This window comes from Rhineura floridana, chromosome 3 (assembly GCF_030035675.1).
Source record: "Rhineura floridana isolate rRhiFlo1 chromosome 3, rRhiFlo1.hap2, whole genome shotgun sequence".
Lineage (NCBI taxonomy): Eukaryota > Metazoa > Chordata > Lepidosauria > Squamata > Rhineuridae > Rhineura > Rhineura floridana.
This window is the reverse complement of record NC_084482.1, coordinates 229,934,164-229,958,057: the sequence shown is the minus strand read 5'-3', so window position 1 is coordinate 229,958,057 and position 23,894 is coordinate 229,934,164. Positions and strand designations below refer to the sequence as shown.

At 46.2% G+C, this 23,894-nt stretch overlaps 1 protein-coding gene and 1 pseudogene across 1 annotated transcript in view; one reads left to right on the top strand and one right to left on the bottom strand.

Annotated features, from left to right (window-relative positions):
- LOC133381895 (zinc finger protein 420-like) overlaps positions 1–23,894 on the bottom strand; it is a 154,425-nt pseudogene that overhangs the window by 99,484 nt on the left and 31,047 nt on the right.
- Positions 21,171–23,894, top strand: part of LOC133381918 (zinc finger protein 420-like) — a 44,391-nt gene continuing 41,667 nt past the window's right edge. Inside the window, exon 1 of the mRNA XM_061621497.1 lies at positions 21,171–21,222. The gene's annotated coding sequence lies outside the window, so the exon portion shown is untranslated. The remainder of the gene's footprint in view (positions 21,223–23,894) is intronic.

Here is a 23,894-nt window from a genome sequence, read left to right as displayed (position 1 = left end):
AGGACCCGAGTGCAAGAACACTCTCCCCTCTTGAGGCTTCTGGCAATTTGTCTAATCTTCTTTTAAAACCATCCAAGCTGGTGGCCATTACTGCATCTTGTGGGAGCAAATTTCATAGTTTAATTATGCACTGAGTAAAGAAGTACTTCCTTTTGTCTGTCCTGAATCTTCCAACATTCAGCTTCTTTGAATGTCCACGAGTTGTAGTATTATGAGAGAGGGAGAAGAACTTTTCTCTATCCACTTTCTCACTGCCATGCATACTTTTATACACTTCTATCATGTCTCCTATGACCCGCCTTTTCTCTAAACTAAAAAGCCCCAAATGCTGCAACCTTTCCTCATAAGGGAGTCGCTCCATCCCCTTGATCATTCTGGTTGCCCTCTTCTGAACCTTTTCCAACTCTATAATATCCTTTTTGAGATGAGGCGACCAGAACTGTACACAGTATTCCAAATGCGGCCGCACCATAGATTTATACAACGGCATTATGATATCGGCTGTTTTATTTTCAATACCTTTCCTAATTATCGCTAGCATGGAATTTGCCTTTTTCACAGCTGCCGCACACTGGGTCGACATTTTCATCGTGCTGTCCACTACAACCCCGAGGTCTCTCTCCTGGTCGGTCACCGCCAGTTCAGACCCCATGAGCGTATATGTGAAATTAAGATTTTTTGCTCCAATATGCATAATTTTACACTTATTTATATTGAATTGCATTTGCCATTTTTCCGCCCATTCACTCAGTTTGGAGAGGTCTTTTTGGAGCTCTTCGCAATCCCTTTTTGTTTTAACAACCCTGAACAATTAAGTGTCGTCAGCAAACTTGGCCACTTCACTGCTCACTCCCAATTCTAGGTCATTAATGAACAAGTTGAAAAGTACAGGTCCCAATACCGATCCTTGAGGGACTCCACTTTCTACAGCCCTCCATTGGGAGAACTGTCTGTTTATTCCTACTCTGTTTTCTGCTTCTTAACCAATTCCTTATCCACAAGAGGACCTCTCCTCTTATTCCATGATTGATAAGCTTTCTCAGAAGTTTTTGGTGAGGTACCTCGTCAAAAGCTTTTTGAAAGTCTAAGCACACTATGTCCACTGGATCACCTCTATCTATATGCTTGTTGACACTCTCAAAGAATTCTGATAGGTTACTGAGACAGGACCTTCGAGATTAAAATACAATATAGAATAAAATCAGTAACAGAAAGGAACACATTAACTAAAATGTTAACATAAAACATTGAACATTAAAATGCCTGGGAGTATAGCCAGGTCTTAACCTGGCACGTAAAATAAAGAACCGTAGGCGCCAGGCGTATTTCCTCCGGTAAGCTGTTCCACAATTTGGGGGCCACCACAGAAAAGGCCCTAGATCTAGTAACAATCCTCCGGGCATCCTTGTGAGTTGGTACCCAGAGGAGGGCCTTAGATACTGAATGAAGTGAGCGGGTAGGTTCATAGCGGGAGAGACGTTCCACAAGGTATTGCGGTCCCACACCGTGTAAGGCTTTATAGGTCAACACCAGCACCTTGAATCTAGCTCGGAAACAAATAGGTAGCCAGTGCAAGCGAGCCAAGACAGGTGTTATATGCGCAGACCTACGTAGAGCGCATTACAGTAATCCAATCTAGAAGTTATGCAAGATAATTAACTCCCATTAGTGATAAGAGCAAGAATTTGGGCTGTGCGTATGATATTGTAATTTAAAGGTGTAATTTTTATTTTGCTAGTTGTTTATGTCACTACTATTGCCATTACATTCAGTGATATATGGGAATTACAATTTACGAGTAACATTAGTACAAAAAACATTACTAAGGATTCTGTATGGTCTGGTATGGGAGGAGGTCCATGGGGGTGACACCATGAGTTACCGCACTGGGTGACACCAACCTTAGTGATGCCACTGCTTCTCGCTCCATATATGGCAAGAGCCTTTGTTGTAGAATCTTGACTATTACTTCACTTGCATGGGATATTAAGGCAATAGTACTATAATTACTGCATTCCCTGGGATTCCATTACTTTGGGGTTGGAATGTATGTTGAACACTTCTAGTCTGTGGGCCATTGTTTTTGTTTGCTATTGTTATGTGCCTTCAAGTCAACTATGACTTATGGTGACCCTATTAATGGGCCATTGTTTAGTTTTCCATATTTGTTGACAGATTTTTGTCAAAATTTGGACAGATTCTGTCTCAGTAGCTTGTAGCAACTCTGTTGGTATTCCGTCTATTCCTGGTGATCTGTTTCTTCCAAGTATTTTAAGAGCAGCTTTCACCTCACATTGTAAAATTTCTGCTTCTTCATCATGTGGTTCCCCCATGAATGAATCTGTTGTCTTTGAATCTCTTTTATAGAGTTCTTCAGTGTATTGCTTCCATCTTCCTTTTATTTTATCTTGGTCAATCAGTTTGTTCCCATGTTGATTATTCAGCATCCCTACTCTTGGTCTAAATTTCCCTTTAATTTATTCCTGTACTTCTGCATAAAATGTCTGAATTTCCTCTTCTTCTGTGTTTGCCATTGGAGCATAGACTGAGATGATGGCTATGTTGATAGGTTTCCCATTAAATCTCATTGACGTCACTCACTCAGATTTTGCATTATAGCTCCAAATTGCTTTTGCTGTCACTTCTCACTATTAGATCAACCCTGTTTCTTCTTAATTTCTCATTTCTTGCATAAAATATTTTGTAGTTGCCTGAAAATGTCCCATTCCCATCCATCTTAATTAACATCATAACTCAATGACTCAAGTATTGTAATGTTGATACGTTCCATTTCTTGCTTGACAATTTCTAAGTTTCCCTGGTTCATGCTTCTCACATTCTATGTTCCTATTGTGTGCATCGTGCAACTCCGGACTCTCCTTTCACATCTGTGCGCATCAGCCTCTGGGCTTCCTTTCCGCTTTGACCCAGCTGCGTCATTAGTCACAGCACTACTCATACTTGTCCTTTGTTCTTCCCCAGTAGCTCACAGAGTGCCTTCTGACCTGGGGGTCTCATCTTCCAGCACTATATCGTGTTGCAGGTAACAGGGGGCTAACATTTTGGGAGGGAGGGAGGGGATGCGAGCTGCCCCCTGGCAGTGGAAAGCACCATAATCCTGTCAGACAGGATCCATCCTAGGTTTGTAAATTCTAGCCGTGCATAACTACTGGGCTGTCCATCTTCAATGGGGGAACAACAGAGCAACTTTTTGGTACAATTGTCACTCTGTTTCTTTTCAGAACCTGTTACCAAGCACCTACTGCTAAACTAACACCATCCAAGGCCCCACAACTGCTCTAGTAGTTCTGGGATCAGGGGCAAAGGGTATCAATTCCGAACTGTAATCTGGTTGAGGTCTCGGTAGTCATTACAAAGCCGGAGTTCCCCACATTTCTTTTTTACGAATAGTGCAGGGGCAGCTGCAGGTGATGTGGAGGGGCGAATGAACCCTCGATGCAGGTTCTTGTCTAGGAACTCTCTGAGGGCTGCCAGTTCAGGTTCCGACAGGGAGTAAATCCGGCCCACGGGAATCTTGACTCCGGGGAGCAGGTCAATGGGGCAGTCATAAGGACGATGGGGTGGCTACTGGTCTGCCTCTTGCATCCCAAAAACATCCTGGAACTCCCGGTACTTTTCCGGTAATTTCTCCAGTGCGGAGCTTGCCACACAGGATGTGCTCCTTTGGCCCCCAACAGGTGGTTTGGCAATAGGGGGATCCGAGGGTCAGTCGGCCCATGGACCACTGGATGAGGGGGTCATGCCGGTGTAGCCACACCAGGCCAAGCACTACCGGGAAGTGGGGCACGGCAGCCAGGTAGAACTGGAGGCTTTCCCGGTGCTCACCCAGGGCCATGTCTAGCGGCACTGTCTCCTGTACTACCGGGCTCGAGGCGAGAAGCCGCCCATCAATAGTCTCCACGAGGATAGGGCGACGAATGGGTTGACTAGGAACCTGATGTAGATTGGCAAAGGACACGTCCATGAAATTGCTGGTGAATCCTGAGTCCAGCATGGCTGGTACTTGGAGGGTACCCCTTCCGGGGACTGTCAGAGAGATCAACATGGTCAGATGGTTGGGTGATGAGGAACTGAGGTGGCAGGCCCCCTGAACCATGAGGTTGCCCCAGCTCAGGGGCCTGTGGAGGCCGGGACGTGGGCGTTTCCGAAGGTAGGGGCTGTGGGTCGTTTCACAGAACAATGGGCTGCAAAATGTCCCTGGGCCCCGCAATACAGGCAGAGGCCCTGCTGCCTGCGTCTCAGCTTTTCGGCAGCAGAAGGACGTGGCCGAGCCCCTCCCAGCTGCATAGGTTCTACCGGGGGTGTAGGGTCATTGCCGGAGGGCTCCGAGGGCACAGCCACTGTGGCTGAAGCTCTGTAGACTGGCTGCCGTCAGTTGGCAGCACGCCTGCTTTCCAGCCTCCCATCAATCTGGAGACACAGGTGTATTAGGGCTTGCAGGGTTCCAGGGCGCTCCACCCTAGCTAGCTCATCCAGAAGCTCATCGGACAGCCCCTCCTGAAATTGATCCATGAGAGCCGCTTCGCTCCAGCCCAGGTTTTGTTGTAATAAATGAAAGTCTGTTACATATTCCCCCAAGGGGCATCGGCCTTGCCGCAGCCTGGGTATGCGGTGGTTGGCTGTGGCTGATTTGACTGGGTCCTCAAACATAGCCTTCAGTTCCCTGGTGAAGGCGGCTAGGTCATTGAGCACGGGGCTACGCTCGAGGAGCAGGGACATGGCCCATCTAGCTGCGGCCCTGGTGCACAGGTTAATCAAGAATCCCACCCGGGGCTTATCATCTGGGAAGGCCTCTGGTCGTAACTCCATGAAGAGCTGGGCCTGGGCCAAGAATGCTGAGAGCTGTTCTGAAGCCCCAGTGAATTTCTCTGGGAGGGTCACAGGGCACTTGGCTTTCCCTGTAGGTAGAGTGGGTGGGGCTGCTGCTAGCTGGGCTTGCAAGCCTTGGATGGCTAACAACAGCTGGTCTACTTGTGAGCGCAGGAGCATGTTTTCCTGATGGAGTTGCTCTATGGTCGGCACTTCCCTCACTCACTTGTTGCTTGCTTTGTTTTGGGCTGACTACAAACTGTCAGCTCTTCACTGAGACAGCAGTGTCGGTGGGGGTGCAGGCAGGGCTGGAGATTCCTTGGTAATTGCCAGGCCGTAAGTCCTCAGCTGGCATCTTGGCTATAAATCTGCCAGGCTAGCAAGGAGGAAGCAAGATAAGGGCAGAGGCCGTTCAAAGCTTACGTGCCAAGCCAGAAATCCAGAAGAGACGTCAGTGAAGGTCCAGGTCTAGTTTGCCGAGAGATCAGTCCAAGTCAAGGTTCAGGGGATAGGAAGACACACAGTGGTCATACCTGACGTTGTAGTCAGCAACAAGCTGAAGCCAAGGTTTGACTTTTAAGGAGCAGGTTTGTCAGCAGGTGTGAGACATCAGCGTTTTGGCCTTAAGTGGACAGGCCTGCCCCTCTTCTGCCTGACCTTCTGTTTTCAACGTTCTGCAGGTGAGGGGGGAGTATCCTGTTCACTTTCTGCATCTGGCTGAAGGGCTTGAGCTGTGTCTGGGGTGCTCTGCAGCTGAGGGGGAGAAGGAGCTGGGTTCTCAGGAGTTTCCTCCATTTCTCCTTCTGGGTCTGCTGCTTCTGGGTCTGCTGCTATTACTCCCGAGTCATCCTCGTCTGATGAATCATCTGATGGGGCCATGACACACACAGGGGACAAACCTTATAAATGCTTGGAGTGTGGAAAGAGCTTCAGTCAGAGTGGCCACCTTACTTTGCATCAAAGTTGTTCACGTAGCCTGCAGTCCTTGGGAAAGTTACTTTTTAAAACTACAACTCCCATCAGCCACAGCCAGCATGGCCACTGGATTGGGCTGATGGGAGTTGTAGTTCAAAAAAGTAACTTTCCCAAGCTTTGCACATAGGGGACAAACCTTATTAATGCTTCGAATGTGGAAAGAGCTTCAGTCAGAGTAGCCACCTTACTTCGCTTCACAGAACTCACACAGGACACAAACCTTATCAATGACTGGAGTGTGGAAAGAGCATCAGTAGGAGTAGCGCCCTTACTTCGCCTTACAGAACACATACGGAAAACAAATGTTATTAATGCTTGAAAGAGCTTTCGTCAGAATGGCTCCCTTCAGGCACATCAAAGGATCCGTTCAAGGAAAGAGATGTATAAATGCTTTCAATGTAGAGAAAGCTTTAACCGGAGTTCAATTCTTTCTGTGCATCAAAGTATCCATATGGGGAATCCGGGCTACCAACTGGATTTTTGTTGTTACCTCCATGTGCATCATTCGAACATCCGTTTTTGTGATGGGCTTAGTAGTCTTTGTCACACAGCGTCTAATACAATGTAACACCAACTGGATTATTACATATATGAGCACCAGCAAGCATAAACCCATTATAACATATTTTAGCAGATATTTTCCTAGGCCTCCTAGCCATCCACCTGGATTCGGTAGCCATCCCCACCAATCAAAACCGCTACTCCTGTCAAAATAAGCTACTTCTGCTATTTTCTTAGCATGATATATTATGGAATTGGCATAGGATTCAATCTCTCCAGCTGAGCTCTTTTTGTAGGAAGAACATTCGCTCCCAATGATGGCACAAGTCCCTAGTAGGGGCCAGCTATTCCCCACCAAGTGACACCATCAACTGGATCATAAGGGTTCCTAGTCCCGTTCTGAAAAAACACTCCTCAGTCATTAAGGTATTTACAATCCCATGCTTGATGACCACCAGAATTGGTAAAGGCAGAACAGTGTATCATATTATCAATAGAATAGTTAGAGGAAGCATGAAAATCATGATAATGTTGGCAGAAAGTGGGATTCTGGGTGTGGTTATTTCTCCAGTCCCCTTCAAGGGTGAAATAATGTTTGCATTTACTTACACCAACATCTACGACTTTCTTTCCTTTGGTCTGGTTTCCCAAAAAACAGAACTCATCCATAAGAACATAAGAAGAGCCTGCTGGATCAGGCCAGTGGCCCATCTAGTCCAGCGTCCTGTTCTCACAGTGGCCAACCAGGTGCCTGGGGGAAGCCCGCAAGCAGGACCCGAATGCAAGAACACTCTCCCCTCCTGAGGCTTCCAGCAACTGGTTTTCAGAAGCATGCTGCCTCTGACTAGGGTGGCACAGCACAGCCATCACAGCTAGTAGCCATTGATAGCCCTGTCCTCCATGAATTGGTCTAATCTTCTTTTAAAGCTGTCCAAGCTGGTGGCCATTACTGCATCTTGTGGGAGCAAATTCCATAGTTTAACTATGCGCTGAGTAAAGAAGTACTTCCTTTGGTCTGTCCTGAATCTTCCAACATTCAGCTTTTTTGAATGTCCACGAGTTCTAGTATTGTGAGAGAGGGAGAAAAAAGGTCTCTATCCAATTTCTCAATGCCATGCATAATTTTATACACTTCTATCATGTCACCTCTAACCCGCCTTTCCTCTAAACTAAAAAGCCCCAAATGCTGCAACCTTTCCTCGTAAGGGAGTCGCTCCATCCCCTTGATCATTCTGGTTGCCCTCTTCTGAACCTTTTCCAACTCTATAATATCCTTTTTGAGATGAGGCGACCAGAACTGTACACAGTATTCCAAATGCGGCCGCACAATAGATTTATACAACGACATTATGATATCGGCTGTTTTATTTTCAATTCCTAATTATCCCTAGCATGGAATTTGCCTTTTTCACAGCTGCCGCACACTGGGTCGACATTTTCATCGTGCTGTCCACTACAACCCTGAGGTCTCTCTCCTGGTCGGTCACCTCCAGTTCAGACCCCATGAGCATATATGTGAAATTAAGATTTTTTGCTCCAATATGCATAATTTTACACTTATTTATATTGAATTGCATTTGCCATTCTCCCGCCCATTCACTCAGTTTGGAGAGGTCTTTTTGGAGCTCTTCGCAATCCCTTTTTGTTTTAACAACCCTGAACAATTTAGTGTCGTCAGCAAACTTGGCCACTTCACTGCTCACTCCTAATTCTAGGTCATTAATGAACAAGTTGAAAAGTACAGGTCCCAATACCGATCCTTGAGGGACTCCACTTTCTACAGCCCTCCATTGGGAGAACTATCCGTTTATTCCTACTCTCTGCTTTCTGCTTCTTAACCAATTCCTTATCCACAAGAGGACCTCTCCTCTTATTCCATGACTGCTAAGCTTCCTCAGAAGCCTTTGGTGAGGTACCTTGTCAAACGCTTTTTGAAAGTCTAAGTACACTATGTCCACTGGATCACCTCTATCTATATGCTTGTTGACACTCCCAAAGAATTCTAATAGGTTACTGAGACAGGACATTCCCTTGCAGAAGCCATGCTGGCTCTGCTTCAGCAAGGCTTGTTCTTCTATGTGCTTAGTTAATCTAGCTTTAATAATACTTTCTACCAGTTTTCCAGGGACAGAAGTTAAGCTAACTGGCCTGTAGTTTCCGGGATCCCCTCTGGATCCCTTTTTGAAGATTGGCGTTACATTGGCCACTTTCCAGTCCTCAGGCACGGAGGAGGACCCGAGGGACAAGTTACATATTTTAGTTACCAGATCAGCAATTTCACATTTGAGTTCTTTGAGAACTCTCGGGTGGATGCCATCCAGGCCCGGTGATTTGTCAGTTTTTATATTGTCCATTAAGCCTAGAACTTCCTCTCTCGTTACCACTATTTGTCTCAGTTCCTCAGAATCCCTTCCTGCAAATGTTAGTTCAGGTTCAGGGATCTGCCCTATATCTTCCACTGTGAAGACAGATGCAAAGAATTCATTTAGCTTATCTGCAATCTCCTTATCGTTCTTTAGTCCTCCTTTGACTCCCTTATCATCCAAGGGTCCAATCGCCTCCCTAGATGGTCTCCTGCTTTGAATGTATTTATAGAATTTTTTGTTGTTGGTTTTTATGTTCTTAGCAATGTGCTCCTCAAATTCTTTTTTAGCATCCCTTATTGTCTTCTTGCATTTCTTTTGCCAGAGTTTGTGTTCTTTTTTATTTTCTTCATTTGGACAAGACTTCCATTTTCTGAAGGAAGACTTTTTGCCTCTAAGAGCTTCCTTGACTTTGCTCGTTAACCATGCTGGCATCTTCTTGGCCCTGGCGGTACCTTTTCTGATCTGCGGTATGCACTCCAGTTGAGCTTCTAATATAGTGTTTTTAAACAACTTCCAAGCATTTTCGAGTGATGTGACCCTCTGGACTTTGTTTTTCAGCTTTCTTTTACCAATCCCCTCATTTTTGTGAAGTTTCCTCTTTTGAAGTCAAATGTGACCGTGTTGGATTTTCTTGGCAATTGGCCAGTTACATGTATGTTTAATTTAATAGCACTGTGGTCACTGCTCCCAATCGGTTCAACAACACTTACATCTCGCACCAGGTCCCGGTCCCCACTGAGGATTAAGTCCAGGGTTGCCGTCCCTCTGGTCGGTTCCATGACCAACTGGTCTAGGGAATAGTCATTTAGAATATCTAGACACTTTGCTTCTTTGTCATGACTGGAACACATATGCGGCCAGTCTATGTCCGGGTAGTTGAAGTCACCCATTACTACCACATTTCCTAGTTTGGATGCTTCCTCAATTTCATATCTCATCTCAAGGTCTCCCTGAGCATTTTGATCAGGGGGACGATAGATCGTTCCCAGTATTAAGTCCCTCCTGGGGCATGGTATCACCACCCACAACGATTCTGTGGAGGAGTCTGCCTCTTTTGTGGTTTTGAACTTGCTGGATTCAATGCCTTCTTTCATGTATAGAGCGACTCCGCCACCAATACGTCCTTCCCTGTCCTTCTGATATAGTTTATATTCAGGGATAACCGTATCCCACTGGTTTTCTCCATTCCACCAGGTCTCCGTTATGCTCACTATATCAATGCTCTTCTCTAAGACCAAGCACTCCAGTTCTCCCATCTTGGTTCAGAGGATCCTAGCATTAGCGTACAGGCACTTGTAAGCAGTGTCTCTCTTCAAGTGTCTTTGGCACTTGTGGTTTGGCCTGTGGTAATTTTGCTCTTCTGAATTTATATCCTGCGCCCCTGCTCTCACAATGCCTACTTCTAGGCCTACCCCTTTTAAAATTTCATCATTTCTTTGGTTTTTATCCCAGGGGGTAGGCTTATTCCGAACCGGACCTTTCTCAGCTCCTGTCAGGTTTCCCCCCTCAGTCAGTTTAAAAGCTGCTCTGCTACCTTTTTAATTTTAAGTGCCAGCAGTCTGGTTCCATTCTGGTTCAAGTGGAGCCCGTCCCTTTTGTACAGGCCTTTCTTGTCCCAAAATGTTCCCCAGTGCCTAACAAATCCAAACCCTTCCACCCGACACCATTGTCTCATCCACACATTGAGACTGCAAAGGTTATGGGCCCAGATCCACAGCGCATTACACGGGAGTAAGTTGCTGGTCTGAACGGCAGACGGAGTTCCAGAGGGCAGCTTGATTGATTGTACCAGACCAGGTGAGCAACATGGCTGTAAACCTGTCTGGGGGAGGCTTGCCAATGGAAAGATTGACGGAAAAGAATTATGGCAGCTGGAAGCCGAGGATGCGGGCTTTGCTGATAACAGAGGATTTATGGGACATTATAGATGAACCACCCCCGGCGGTATTGACCGCGGCCTGGAAGCACAAAGATCAGAGGGCGCAGGCGTTTATAATCTTGGCTCTATTGGATTCTCAACTGATGTGTGTGAGAGATGAGCCATCGGCTAAACAGATGTGGGACGTGTTGCAGGATTTGTCCCAGGAATGGCAGCGGAGGCAGAAGGCGCAGAGAGCCGAGCTGATGGAAGCTGTCAGAAGCAAGGAGGAGAAAAGTGCCGAACTGGAGGACCCAGCCGAAAGCAAACAGGATTACAAGCAGCAGCTGTTAAAGGCTTGTTATGCCTGTGGGGCTCGTGGGCATCTCCGAAAAGACTGTGCAGTCAAGCGAAACTCCAGGGACGGAGGCTTGAAGCAGGGAAGTGTGAACTTTGTTTGTAAACAGAAGTCTCAAGATTTAGGACCTGTTAACTGGCTTCTTGACAGCGGTGCAAGCCATATATTAATCAAAGACAGAATTTTGTTTTATGCTTCAGAAGAAGTGCAAGATTTTGTGCAACATGCAGATGGATCACACAAAAGGGTGGAAGCCCGAGGACTGGTGAGATTTAATAAACTTGGGATAATGTCAGAATGTTTGTTTGTTCCAGAATTGGCTCATAATATTTTATCAGTTCAAAAACTGGTGGATTCTGGGTATTGTGTAACATTTGATACAGGAAAATGTTTTCTGCAGAGAAAAGGCAAAGTTGTCTGTCAGGGTTTCATGACACAGGGGCAGTTTAGAATGACCGTGGGTGTGAAGTGTTCTGATGCCTTGAGTTTAATGGGGCGGAAAGAGAATGACAGTCAGGGCTGTAAACAGACTGCTGTTGTGACACTGTCGGCATTAACCATTCAAATGAAGCACATGGAATGCGCGGAACCAACCTCATTTAATGAAATTAGGCTGATGCCTGAGGCAGAGAAAAATAAGTGGCAACAGGCCATGCAGGAAGAATTGAAAGCCATGGAACAGAATCCATGTGGACATTAGTAAATTTACCTATGGGGGAAAAGGCCATAGGTTGCAGATGGGTGTTTAAGAAGAAGAAAGCAAGTTCCGGGGAAGTACAGAGGTACAGGGCACGTTTGGTTGCGAAGGGATTCACCCAGCAGCATGGGACAGATTATGATGCTGTTTTCGCCCCGGTTGTGAAACATGAGTCCATTCGTGTGCTGCTGAAGCTGGCAGTGATGCAGAACATGAGTGTAAATCACTACGATATAGGGACGGCATTCCTACATGGTGATTTAAGAGAGGAGATATATATGGAACTGCCTCCGGGTTCTGTGTCAAAGGAAGGGTTTGTGTGTAAACTGCATAAATCAATATATGGACTGCGGCAAAGTGCATGCTGCTGGAATGAGAAATTGGACAGAGTGTTGCATGGAATGGGATTCCAAAGATGCAAGGCAGATCCATGTGTGTATATAAAGAGACAGGGGATGAAAACCACGTTCTGTGCAGTTTACGTTGATGACATCATGTATATTTATCATGAGCAGCAAGAGGAACGAGAATTCAATGAGCAACTGGGCAGGCAGGTGGACACAAAGAATTTGGGGCCTGTCACACACTATTTAGGCACGGATATTGTGCGTGCAGAAGACGGAAGCATAACATTGAGTCAGGAAAGTAAAATAAATCAGATCATAGAAGAATGCAACATGACAGAATGCAATGTTGTGAAGACTCCAATGGTTGTGGCTTTCCAACAGAATGTGCAGGAGACGCCTTGTACAGATCCTGAGAAGTACAGGCGCATAATAGGGAAATTGCAATATTTGGTGAAGGTGTCTCGCCCAGACATATGTAATGCAGTCAGCATTTTAAGCCGGAAGGTAGAGCATCCTTCAGAGGCTGACTGGCAAGGGATTAAAAGGATAGTGCGTTATCTGAAAGGCATGAAGACAAAGAGTCTGGTTTTGTCAGGAGCAAAGACAGGAGGTCTTGAATGTTTTGTGGATACAGATCATGCAGGGGAACTGAGCAGTCGTAAGTCAACCTCTGGCATAGTTGTGATGTGGCACGGGTCATGCATTGACTGGAGCAGCAAGAAACAAAATGTGGTGGCAACCTCAAGTGCAGAAGCAGAGTATGTGGCTCTATCACAGGCCTGTAATGAGCTACAATGGTTCGCAATGCTCATGCAGGAAATAGGCATTGATATGCAATTTCCGATTACTGTATATGAAGACAATCAGACCTGCATCAAGATAGCCACATCAGAAGCTCATACCAAAAGAACAAAACATATTAGTGTCAGATACTTTCACGTAAGGGATTGTGTGCAGCAGGGGTTCGTTAACCTGACATTTTGTGACACTAACAACATGGTGGCTGACATAATGACCAAGCCTTTGTGTGAGGAGAAATTTGGCAAGCTGGTGACAAGGCTTGGAATGAGCCAAAGTTTGATTGAATAAAGTTTTAGCTAAATGTGCAGAGATGTTCTGAAATGTACTGCAATGTACTGAGATGTAATATGGATCTGTATGATGCAATGTATTGAAATGTATTACCTTTGTATTGCTGAAATGGAAAAGTTATAGATGCAATGGAAAGTATTTGCAGTCTTAATGGAAAAAAAGGGGGGTATGTTGGGCTGTGATCCATGGGCATTACTGTCTCTAGTTGTTTTCCATAAAGCCTGCAAGTTTGGAGAAGTAACTGTTATCTCTTGGCCTGAGAGTGAGCAGACATCCAAAGCCAGCGGTTGTCATGGTAACGTGAGATAGCAACTGGGAAAGTTCTAACAGAGTCTGTAAGTTGTGTCTTCTGAATATTGCCTCTGAACTGTGAGGCTGGTCTTCTGAATATTGCCTCTGAACTGTGAGGCTGGTCTTCTGTGTATTGCCTCTGAACTGAGAGGTTGTCTTCTGTGTATACCTTTGGAGAGAGAGGCACCAGAAGGGGGGTGACTGAAGAAACTCTACATGTATTTATTCTTAAGCCTTTGGCCATAATGTCTTTTAAGTAAAGACTCTTAAACTTTCTCAATGCCTCTGTGATGATTCTTTACCATCTTACATCCAACGTAACATGTTTGTTTCACGCAAGAACCGCCAAACATCAACAGGGTTATGGGCCCAGATCCACAGCGCGTTACACAGGAGTAAGTGGCTGGTCTGAACGGCAGACGGAGTTCCAGAGGGCAGCTTGATTGATTGTACCAGACGGAGGTGAGCAACATGGCTGTAAACCTGTCTGGGGGAGGCTTGCCAATGGAAAGATTGACGGAAAAGAATTATGGCAGCTGGAAGCCAAGAATGCGGGCTTTGCTGATAACAGAGGATTTATGGGACATTATAGATGAACCACCCCTGGCGGTATTGACCGCGGCCTGGAAGCACAAAGATCAGAGGGCGCAGGCGTTTATAATCTTGGCTCTATCGGATTCTCAACTGATGTGTGTGAGAGATGAGCCGTCGGCTAAACAGATGTGGGACGTGTTGCAGGATTTGTCCCAGGAATGGCAGCGGAGGCAGAAGGCGCAGAGAGCCGAGCTGATGGAAGCTGTCAGAAGCAAGGAGGAGAAAAGTGCCGAACCGGAGGAGGCAGCCAAAAGCAAACAGGATTACAAGCAGCAGCTGTTAAAGGCTTGTTATGCCTGTGGGGCTCGTGGGCATCTCCGAAAAGACTGTGCAGTCAAGCGAAACTCCAGGGAAGGAGGCTTGAAGCAGGGAAGTGTGAACTTTGTTTGTAAACAGAAGTCTCAAGATTTAGGACCTGTTAACTGGCTTGTCGACAGCGGGGCAAGCCATATATTAATTAAAGACAGAAGTTTGTTTTATGCTTCAGAAGAAGTGCAAGATTTTGTGCAACTTGCAGATGGATCACACAAAAGGGTGGAAGCCCGTGGACTGGTGAGATTTGATAAGCTTGGAATACTGTCAGATTGTTTGTTTGTACCAGAACTGTCTCATAACATATTATCAGTGAGAAAACTGACCAGTTGTCAATTTTCAGTCTTGTTTGACAGAGGGAAATGTTTTGTGCAAAGAAGAGGCAAAGTTGTCTGTCAGGGTTTTATGACACAGGGGCAGTTTAGAATGACCGTGGGTGTGAAGTGTGCTGATGCCTTGAGTTTAATGGGGCGGAAAGAGAATGACGGTCAGAGCTGTAAGAAGACAGCTGTTAAAAGCACACAGCCACAGTATTCATGTAATGCAGTCAGGCTGATGCCTGAAAGAGTGCATCGCAGCCGAGTTTACAAGCCACAGGGTAAGAGACGTGGCAAGCGTGCACCTAGAGCACAAGAGAATGCATATTTCAGAGCTTGGTGTCCAGAAACACAAGCGCAACCATTTAAACCAGATCTTGACGTAAATCTGAAAGCACGAAGACAAAGAGTCTGGTTTTGTCAGGAGCAAAGACAGGAGGTCTTGAATGTTTTGTGGATGCAGATCATGCAGGAAAACTGAGCAGTCGTAAGTCAACCTCTGGCATAGTTGTGATGTGGCACGGGTCATGCATTGACTGGAGCAGCAAGAAACAAAACATGGTGGCTGACATAATGACCAAGCCTTTGTGTGAGGAGAAATTTGGCAAACTGGTGCCAAGGCTTGGAATGAGCCAAAGTTTGATTGAATAAAGTTCTAGCTAAATGTACAGAGATGTTCTGAAATGTACTGCAATGTACTGAGATGTAATATGGATCTGTATGATGCAATGTATTGAAATGTATTACCTTTGTATTGTAGAAATGTATTGCTGAAATGGAAAAGTTATAGATGCAATGGAAAGTATTTGCAGTCTTAATGGAAAAAAAGGGGGATATGTTGGGCTGTGACCCATAGGCATTACTGTCTCTAGTTGTTTTCCATAAAGCCTGCAAGTTTGGAGAAGTAACTGTTATCTCCTGGCCTGAGAGTGAGCAGACATCCAAGGCCAGCGGTTGTCATGGTAACGTGAGATAGCAACTGGGAAAGTTCTAACAGAGTCTGTAAGTTGTGTCTTCTGAATATTGCCTCTGAACTGTGAGGCTGGTCTTCTGTGTATTGCCTCTGAACTGAGAGAGAGGCACCAGAAGGGGGGTGACTGAAGAAACTCTACATGTATTTACTCTTAAGCCTTTGGCCATAATGTCTTAATAAAGACCCTTAACATGCTCTAATGCTCTGAAGAAGTTTCTTGCTCAACTTAACTCCAACGTAATGTATGCTGTTTCACGCAACAACGCTCACACGTCAACAAGCTGGTCCTGCACGTGGAACCGGTAGCATTTCAGAGAAAGCCACCTTGGAGGTCCTGGCTTTCAGCATCCTACCTAGCAACCTAAATTTTGCTTCCAGGACCTCACAGCTGCATTTCCCCATGTCGTTGGTGCCAACGTGCACCATGACCACTGACTCCTCCCCAGCACTGTCTACCAAACTATCTAAATGATGGGCGATATCCGCAATCTTCGCACCAGGCAGGCAAAACACCTTGCGGTCTACACACCCATCACACACCCCACTGTCTATGTTCCTAATGATCGAATCACCCACTACAAGGATCCTTCCAGCCCCTGGAGATATATCCTTGGCATGAGAGGATACCTGCTCATCCACCAAGGAATGGGTCCCTTCTAAGGGATCGTTTCCCTCTTCCTCAGCTGGATGCTGTCCTTCCCCGAGACCATCGTTCTCCATGATAGCAGGAGAGCTTCCATCCTTGGAGTGGGATACAGCTATAATGTCCCTGAAGGCCTCCTCCACACACCTCTCTGCCTCTCTCAGCTTTTCCAGGTCCGCCACCTTGGCCTCAAGGAAATGAAGTCATTCCCGGAGAGCCAGGAGCTCATTGCACCGAGAGCACACCCACGACTTCTGTCCAACAGGCAGATAGTCGTACATGCTGCAGGCAGTGCAAAACACTGGAAAGCCCTCACACCCCTGCTGGCTTCTTACCTGCATAGTTTTGTTTAAGGTTTATTATGTCAATGGGTTGGAGACCGGTTTAGTTGAGGTTACGGAACGGACGGGCAGAGTGGGAGGCCCTGGCCTCCTCGCCCTGCTGCCGAACTCTCTCTGCTGCTTAACTCGTCTTGACGCTTCATCAGCTGGGGCTCCCTCTAGCTCGTGGAGCAGGCTCCCTCGCTAGGGTGCTCTGACTTTATATGTGTGGCTGGTTCCTCCCAGCTACTGCTGCCAGCCAATGATGTGTCTCGTTGTTTTCCCACCTAGAACAGCCTGACCTTTCTTTAACCTAGGGAAACAGAGCTTGTGGTTGTGTTTCAGGAAGGCTGAAGCTGCCCTTTTTAGCAAGGACTGAGCTGACTCTCTCCCTGGATGTGTCGGTGGAGTTTCCTTTTCCCCCTTCTCTCCGACTGGAATTTAGCCTTGTTTACAGTGTCCCCTGAAGCTTTCCTGCTAGGGTGGTGTTGAAAACTAGCTTTCTATAGGATTCCTTCTCCTAGGATCTGTCTCCTAAGATATAGGTTCTTTTTGGATGCTAAATATTGCAGAGGCCTGTGTGTTGTATAGTAATAGCAATGATTAATAGGAAAAGATTGTAGTGTGTTACAATACAGGTGTGCCCTGGTGCCTGGGAGAAAAGTATGGTGACTTTGTGAAGACAAATTACCATGTGAAATTGTAAACGATAAAAGCCTCACACAAGGAATAGGATGATGTTGTCAGTGACTGAACATGGCATTTCATTTACACATTTACACTTGGATCACTTGGATCACTTTCATGCCATACATTTATTCCACTGTTATTTCACATTTAAACAGCGGGGCTGCTGCCAAAAGGCGTTCAGGTTGGGCCCTGGCCGAGGGGTCCCTGAAGGGCCCCTCCTTAGGGTGTGGGGGTAGCGCTCCCCTTCCGTGACCCTCAGCAGGGTCGACTCCTGACCCTGCCACACATAGCAGAGACAAAACTCTCAGGGGCTCCCAGACTGTGCGGACCCACAGCGCCGGCCCGCTCCACCTACATCTCCTCCCTTTTTGTGAATGCCTTGTGCGCTCTGCGCACAGCTGCCATCAACCACAATGGCAGCAGAGGCTTCTGCCATCTTAATTGATGGCAGGCATTTGCATGCATGCAGCATAGCGTACATGCATGCCATCAACAAAGATGGTGGTAGGGGTATCAGCCCCTTAGAGAAGCCTCCGCTGCCATCTTAGTTGATGGCAGCGACCTGTGTGCCCAGTGTGCAGGGCCTTCACAGAAAGAGAAGAGGTAGGTGGAGCAGTCCCACATGGTCTGTAGGAGGGGTCTGGGAGTGGGGGGCCCAGGGCAGGCTGGCGCCCAAGGGCCCAGTCATGCCTGGCACCAGCCCTGTTAAACAGTCATGACTTCCCTCAAAGAATCCTGGGAAGGGTAGTTGGTGGAGGGAGCTGAGAGTTAGGAAACCGCTATTCCCTTCACAGAGGTTCAATTCTCAGAGTGGTTTAACAATCAATCTCTCTTTCCAGGGAACTGGAGAACTGTAGGTCTCTGAAGGGAATCGGATTCTCCTAACAATTCTCAGCACCCTTCTTAAGCTACACTTCCCAGGATTCTTTGAGGGAAGCCATGACTATTTCAAGTGGTATAAATGCATGGTGCGCATGCTGACCTTACATAACCCTTTAACAATATTGAATAACAATGGGACAAGCAAAAGGTTATGTGAAGGTAGGGCCTGTATAGTAATTTTTTAAAAAATAATGTTTTTATTGGTTTTGGGTAGAACAGAATACAAAACAAGAAAATACAAAAAGCATTACTAAGGATTCTGTATGGTCTGGTACGGGAGGAGGTCCATGGGGGTGACACCATGAGTTACCGCACCGGGTGACACCAACCCCAGTGACGCCACTGTAAAGAAACACCTCCCTTTTCCCATTTTCCAGTATTATTTTGGCTTGCCTCTGCAGGCAACTCTTCAAGATTTCATTGTCACTTTTCTTTCTCAATCCAGCAGGAGTTTTCGGATGAAAAACATGAGCCAAATTCCACTGTAGCACCAGAACACCTCTTCCTTTCCGTGTCTAAGGTGCCTGGGAATCCAAGTGCCACAATGAGTGTGGAAGATACAAGGTCAACAGGGAAATTGTTTCATCAGTCAGAGCTGCCTGTCTGAGCTAAGGCTCACAAGAGGACTTTTCTGAAGGCTTTATTCTGGCCTGTAGCTACTGTCTCCTATCAGTCTGCCAATCCTGGAGAGCAGACACGTTCCTCTCTACCCATCCTAAAAACATGTCAAGTAAAACCAATACATAGTTAAATCTTGCACACTGAGGCATTTCTCTGGAATCCATCTGAACACTGACAAAAGAACCAATTGGTTTATATGGAGTTGAGGGAGTAGATTTTCCTGCTTTACCTACATTGTTGTAAACAGACTAAACACCAAAAGCAAAAATTGTGTGCCACAGAAGAGAATTTACCTTTTTCATTATTTTACAAAGTCTTAAGTCCCAGTGATCTAAATCCAGGGTAAAAGCCAGCTATTTAGGTAAATACACATCTTTCATTCATTGGTGATCAGTCGTGGGCCCAGTGCTCTTTAACATTTTTATTAATGACTTGGATGAGGAGGTACAAAGCATGCTTATCAAATTTGCAGATGATACAAAGTTGAGGGGCATAGCAGTATGACATGTGAGAAGGATCTTGGAATTGTCGTTGATCACAAGCTGAATATGAGCGAACAGTGGGATGTGGCTGCAAAAAAGGCAAATGCTATATTAGGCTGCATTAAGAGAAGTTTAGTTTCCAAATCGTGTGACGTATTAGTTCCTCTCTATTCAGCACTGGCTAGGCCTTGTTGGGATAATTCGGACCCATAGGCCCACAGCACTATGTCTCGGATCACCCCACCATGAACCAAAGTTGCAAAGCATACTGGGACTGGCTAGCAGATGGCTTGCTTAAGTTCTGTTTCCTTCAAACAGAAACTGACAGGGTACAGGGCCTCTGCAACTGCAATAAAGTTTCCAAAGCTAATCGCTCAACCGTCCTTGACTGCTTTGAATTCTCTGTAGCTTCCCTTCACACTTGGATATCTCATCCTGCTTGTAAATAACAAAAGGGTATTCCCTTCACATGTTTCATAGGCATATCTTAGAAGTCTTTTGTAACTAGATACACACTGTGCTAAGTAAAGGACATACACGTTGATAAACGACTTGCAGAATGTATATGTAAGCACTCTTTGTATATGTGCTTTGCGTTTATGACCCCCAAAGTGTTTCTCTTCCTGACATTCTCATGCTTATCTTACGATGAGTTAAACCAAAGAATTTGTATTTCAAAAGGGGGTACATCCTGGCTTTGATATGTATCAAGTGATATGTAGCTTACATCTGTTATTTTCTTTCTTGTTTGATTACATTGTGTTTATTGATGCTTGATCCCCAAAACCCTATATAATCCCTTGTTGAAAAATAAACGGGGCTCCTTCTTGCCAGGCTGCTGTGCCCGCGTAAGATTGAGACACTTTTTGATCAAGAAGTATTGTGTGTTTTTACTTGGTATCTGGAAGGAAATTATTCATTGGGACTCTCTCAGCTCGCACTCCTACCCGGGTGTACTGAGGTAAACAGTGGGCAATTTTGCCAGAAAATTTCTCATCAGCCTCATCTTGAATACTGCATCCAGTTCTGGTCTCTGCACTTCAAGAAGGATGCATACAAACTGGAACAGGTTCAGAGGAGGGCAAGACAGATGATCAGGGGACTGGAAACAAAGCCCTATGAGGAGAGACTGAAAGAACTGGGCATGTTTAGCTTGGAGACGAGAAGACTGAGGGGAGATATGATAGCACTCTTCAAGTACATTAAAGGTTGTCACATAGAGGAGGGCCAGGATCTCTTCCCGATCGTCCCAGAGTGCAGGACACGGAATAATGGGCACAAGTTGCAGGAAGCGAGATTTCGACTTGACATCAGGAAAAACTTCCTAACTGTTAGAACCATACGACAATGGAACCAATGACCTAGAGAGGTAGTGGGCTCTCCGACACTGGAGGCCTTCAAGAGGCAGCTGGACAGCCATCTTTCGGGAATGCTTTGAAATGGATTCCTGCATTGAGCAGGGGGTTGGACTTGATGGCCTTATAGCCCCCTTCCAACTCTACTATTCTATGATTCTATGGTTGGAGGCAGCATGCTTCTGAAAACCAGTTGCTTTCATGGGGTATATGATTTGTCCTGGCCCAGAGCAGATTTTGAGGTGAGCACCTCCAGTTCCTCATTTTTTATGATTTTACGACATCATTATGCATTTATGATAATAGCAGAAGCCTGATTATTTTGATTGCATAAACGTATTGTTAGCCTTGACGGGGAGAGTCCCCCGATCACAGTGATATATCATACAGTGTACCCCAACACATATTTTGGGGTTCAGAGACATGTTAACTTTGGCTTGAAGTTGCTGTAGCTGTCAACTTTTCTCCTTTTTTAGTGTTTGGAACTTTCAAGTGAATAAGGAACTGGGAACTAGGAACTAACTTCAGGGAAAGAGGGGGAGTAATCTAGGGGCACCCCGTGGCTCGGGCCTGCACGGGTTAAAACCCCACGCTGCAATCCTAGAGAGGCCTGGCAGGAGGAGGAGGAGGAAATGAGAAGTGTGGACGTCACTTCCTCTCCCTCCTCCCTCCCTGCCCGAGGCGAGAGAGGAAGAGGAAGAGAGCTGCGAGAGGTTTGGTGAGTTTGTAATGGGGGGGTTGGAGGGCGGAGGCCAGTTGGGGGGAAGGGGTGGGGGGAAGATCCACCTTTCTCCCCTGCCCCCCCAGAGGAAGATACACACACACCCCTCCCTCCCTGCATGAGATCCTGCCATGCAAGCGGGGGGGGGGGGGAGGACCCGCGCTCAGAGGACCCGCGCTCAGAGGACCCGCTTTGCATGCAAAAAGTCTGGCTTGACATGGGTGTGGGTTCCCTGTTCCTGTTTAAACCATCCCTTTATTGAGACCCATGAGGACTGGAGCCTTGCTGTTGTCTTTTGAGGAAGGAGTGAAGCTCAGCAGCAGGGGAGCGCCCACTTTGCATGCCAGAAGTCCGTCTTGCTGTGAGGAGGGTTCCCCTTTAAATCATGCCACTGTTTAGGACCATGCGGACCAGAATCGTGGCAGTTAAAGAGTGTGCCAGGGTAGCTGGGCTAGGAAACCCCTCCCTCCCTAAAACCTCTCGGAGAAGCCGCAGCCCATGCCTGAGGCAGTTTCCCCCCAGATGTTTTTGGACAGCAGCCCCCATCATCCCTTGCCAGGGATGCTAGGAGTTGTAGCCTAACAACATCTGTTGTTATTGTTGTTATGTGCCTGCAGTTCAATTTTGACTTATGGCGACCCTATGAATCAGTGACCTCCAAGATCATATGTCATGAACCTCCCTGTTGAGATCTTGTAAGTTCAGGTCTGTGGCTTCCTTTAAGGAATCAATCCATCTCTTGTTTGGCCTTCCTCTTTTTCCGCTCTCTTCTGTTTTCCCCAGCATTATTCTCTTTTCTAGTCAATCAGGTCTTCTCGTAATGTGTCCAAAGTATGAGAACCTCAGTTTCAGCATTTTAGCTTCTAATGATAGTTCTGGTTTAATTTGTTCTTTTAAATTTATCTTTTTCACAGTCCATGGTATGCGCAAAGCTCTCCTTCAACACCACATTTCAAAGGAGTTAATTTTTCTCTTATCCGCCTTTTTCACTGTCCAACTTTCACATTCACACATAGAGATTGGGAATACCATGGTCTGAATGATCCTGACTTTGGTGTTCAGTGATACATCTTTGCATTTGAGGATCTTTTCTAGTTCTCTCACAGCTGCCCTCCCCAGTCCCAGCCTTCTTCTGATTTCTTGACTATTGTCCCCATTTTGGTTAACGACTGTGCCAAGGTATTGATAATCCTTGAGAAGTTCAAGACCCCCATTTTGAGGAGTGCAGGAGGATAAGGCATCATTTGCCAGCCTGGTGCCCTCTGGAAGTATTGTCCTCCCAACTTCCACCAGGTCCTACTGCCATGCCTGGTGGGGCCAATGGGAGCTGTGGTCTAAAGCACCCAGAGAGTACCAGGTTGGGGGAGGGTGTTCCGAGGCACCCTCTAGACGTCCTTTTTGAGTTGGAGAGAGGGAGGCCTTCCTCTGCAGCAGATTTAAGAACATAAGAAGAGCCTGCTGGATCAGGCCAGTGGCCCATCTAGTCCAGCATCCTGTTCTCACAGTGGCCAACCAGGTGCCTGGGGGAAGCCCACAAGCAGGACCCGAGTGCAAGAACACTCTCCCCTCCTGAGGCTTCCGGCAACTGGTTTTCAGAAGCATGCTGCCTCTGACTAGGGTGGCAGAGCACAGCCATCACGGCTAGTAGCCGTTGATAGCCCTGTCCTTCATGAATTTGTCTAATCTTCTTTTAAAGCCATCCAAGCTGGTGGCCATTACTGCATCTTGTGGGAGCAAATTCCATAGTTTAACTATGCACTGAGTAAAGAAGTACTTCCTTTTGTCTGTCCTGAATCTTCCAACATTCAGCTTCTTTGAATGTCCACGAGTTCTAGTATTATGAAAGAGGGAGAAGAACTGTTCTCTATCCACTTTCTCAGTGCCATGCATAATTTTATACACTTCTATCATGTCTCCTCTGACCCGCCTTTTCTCTAAACTAAAAAGCCCCAAATGCTGTAACCTTTCTTTGTAAGGGAGTCGCTCCATCCCCTTGATCATTCTGGTTGCCCTCTTCTGAACCTTTTCGAACTCTATAATATCCTTTTTGAGATGAGGCGACCAAAACTGTACACAGTATTCCAAATGCGGCCGCACCATAGATTTATACAACGGCATTATGATATCGGCTGTTTTATTTTCAATACCTTTCCTAATTATTGCTAGCATGGAATTTGCCTTTTTCACAGCTGCCACACACTGGGTCGACATTTTCATCGTGCTGTCCACTACAACCCCGAGGTCTCTCTCCTGGTCGGTCACCGCCAGTTCAGACCCCATGAGCGTATATGTGAAATTCAGATTTTTTGCTCCAATATGCATAATTTTACACTTGTTTATATTGAATTGCATTTGCCGTTTTTCCACCCATTCACTCAGTTTGGAGAGGTCTTTTTGGAGCTCTTCGCAATCCCTTTTTGTTTTAACAACCCTGAACAATTTAGTGTCGTCAGCAAACTTGGCCACTTCACTGCTCACTCCTGATTCTAGGTCATTAATGAACAAGTTGAAAAGTACAGGTCCCAATACCGATCCTTGAGGGAGTCCACTTTCTACAGCCCTCCATTGGGAGAACTGTCCGTTTATTCCTACTCTCTGCTTTCTGCTTCTTATCCAATTCCTTATCCACAAGAGGACCTCTCCTCTTATTCCATGACTGCTAAGCTTCC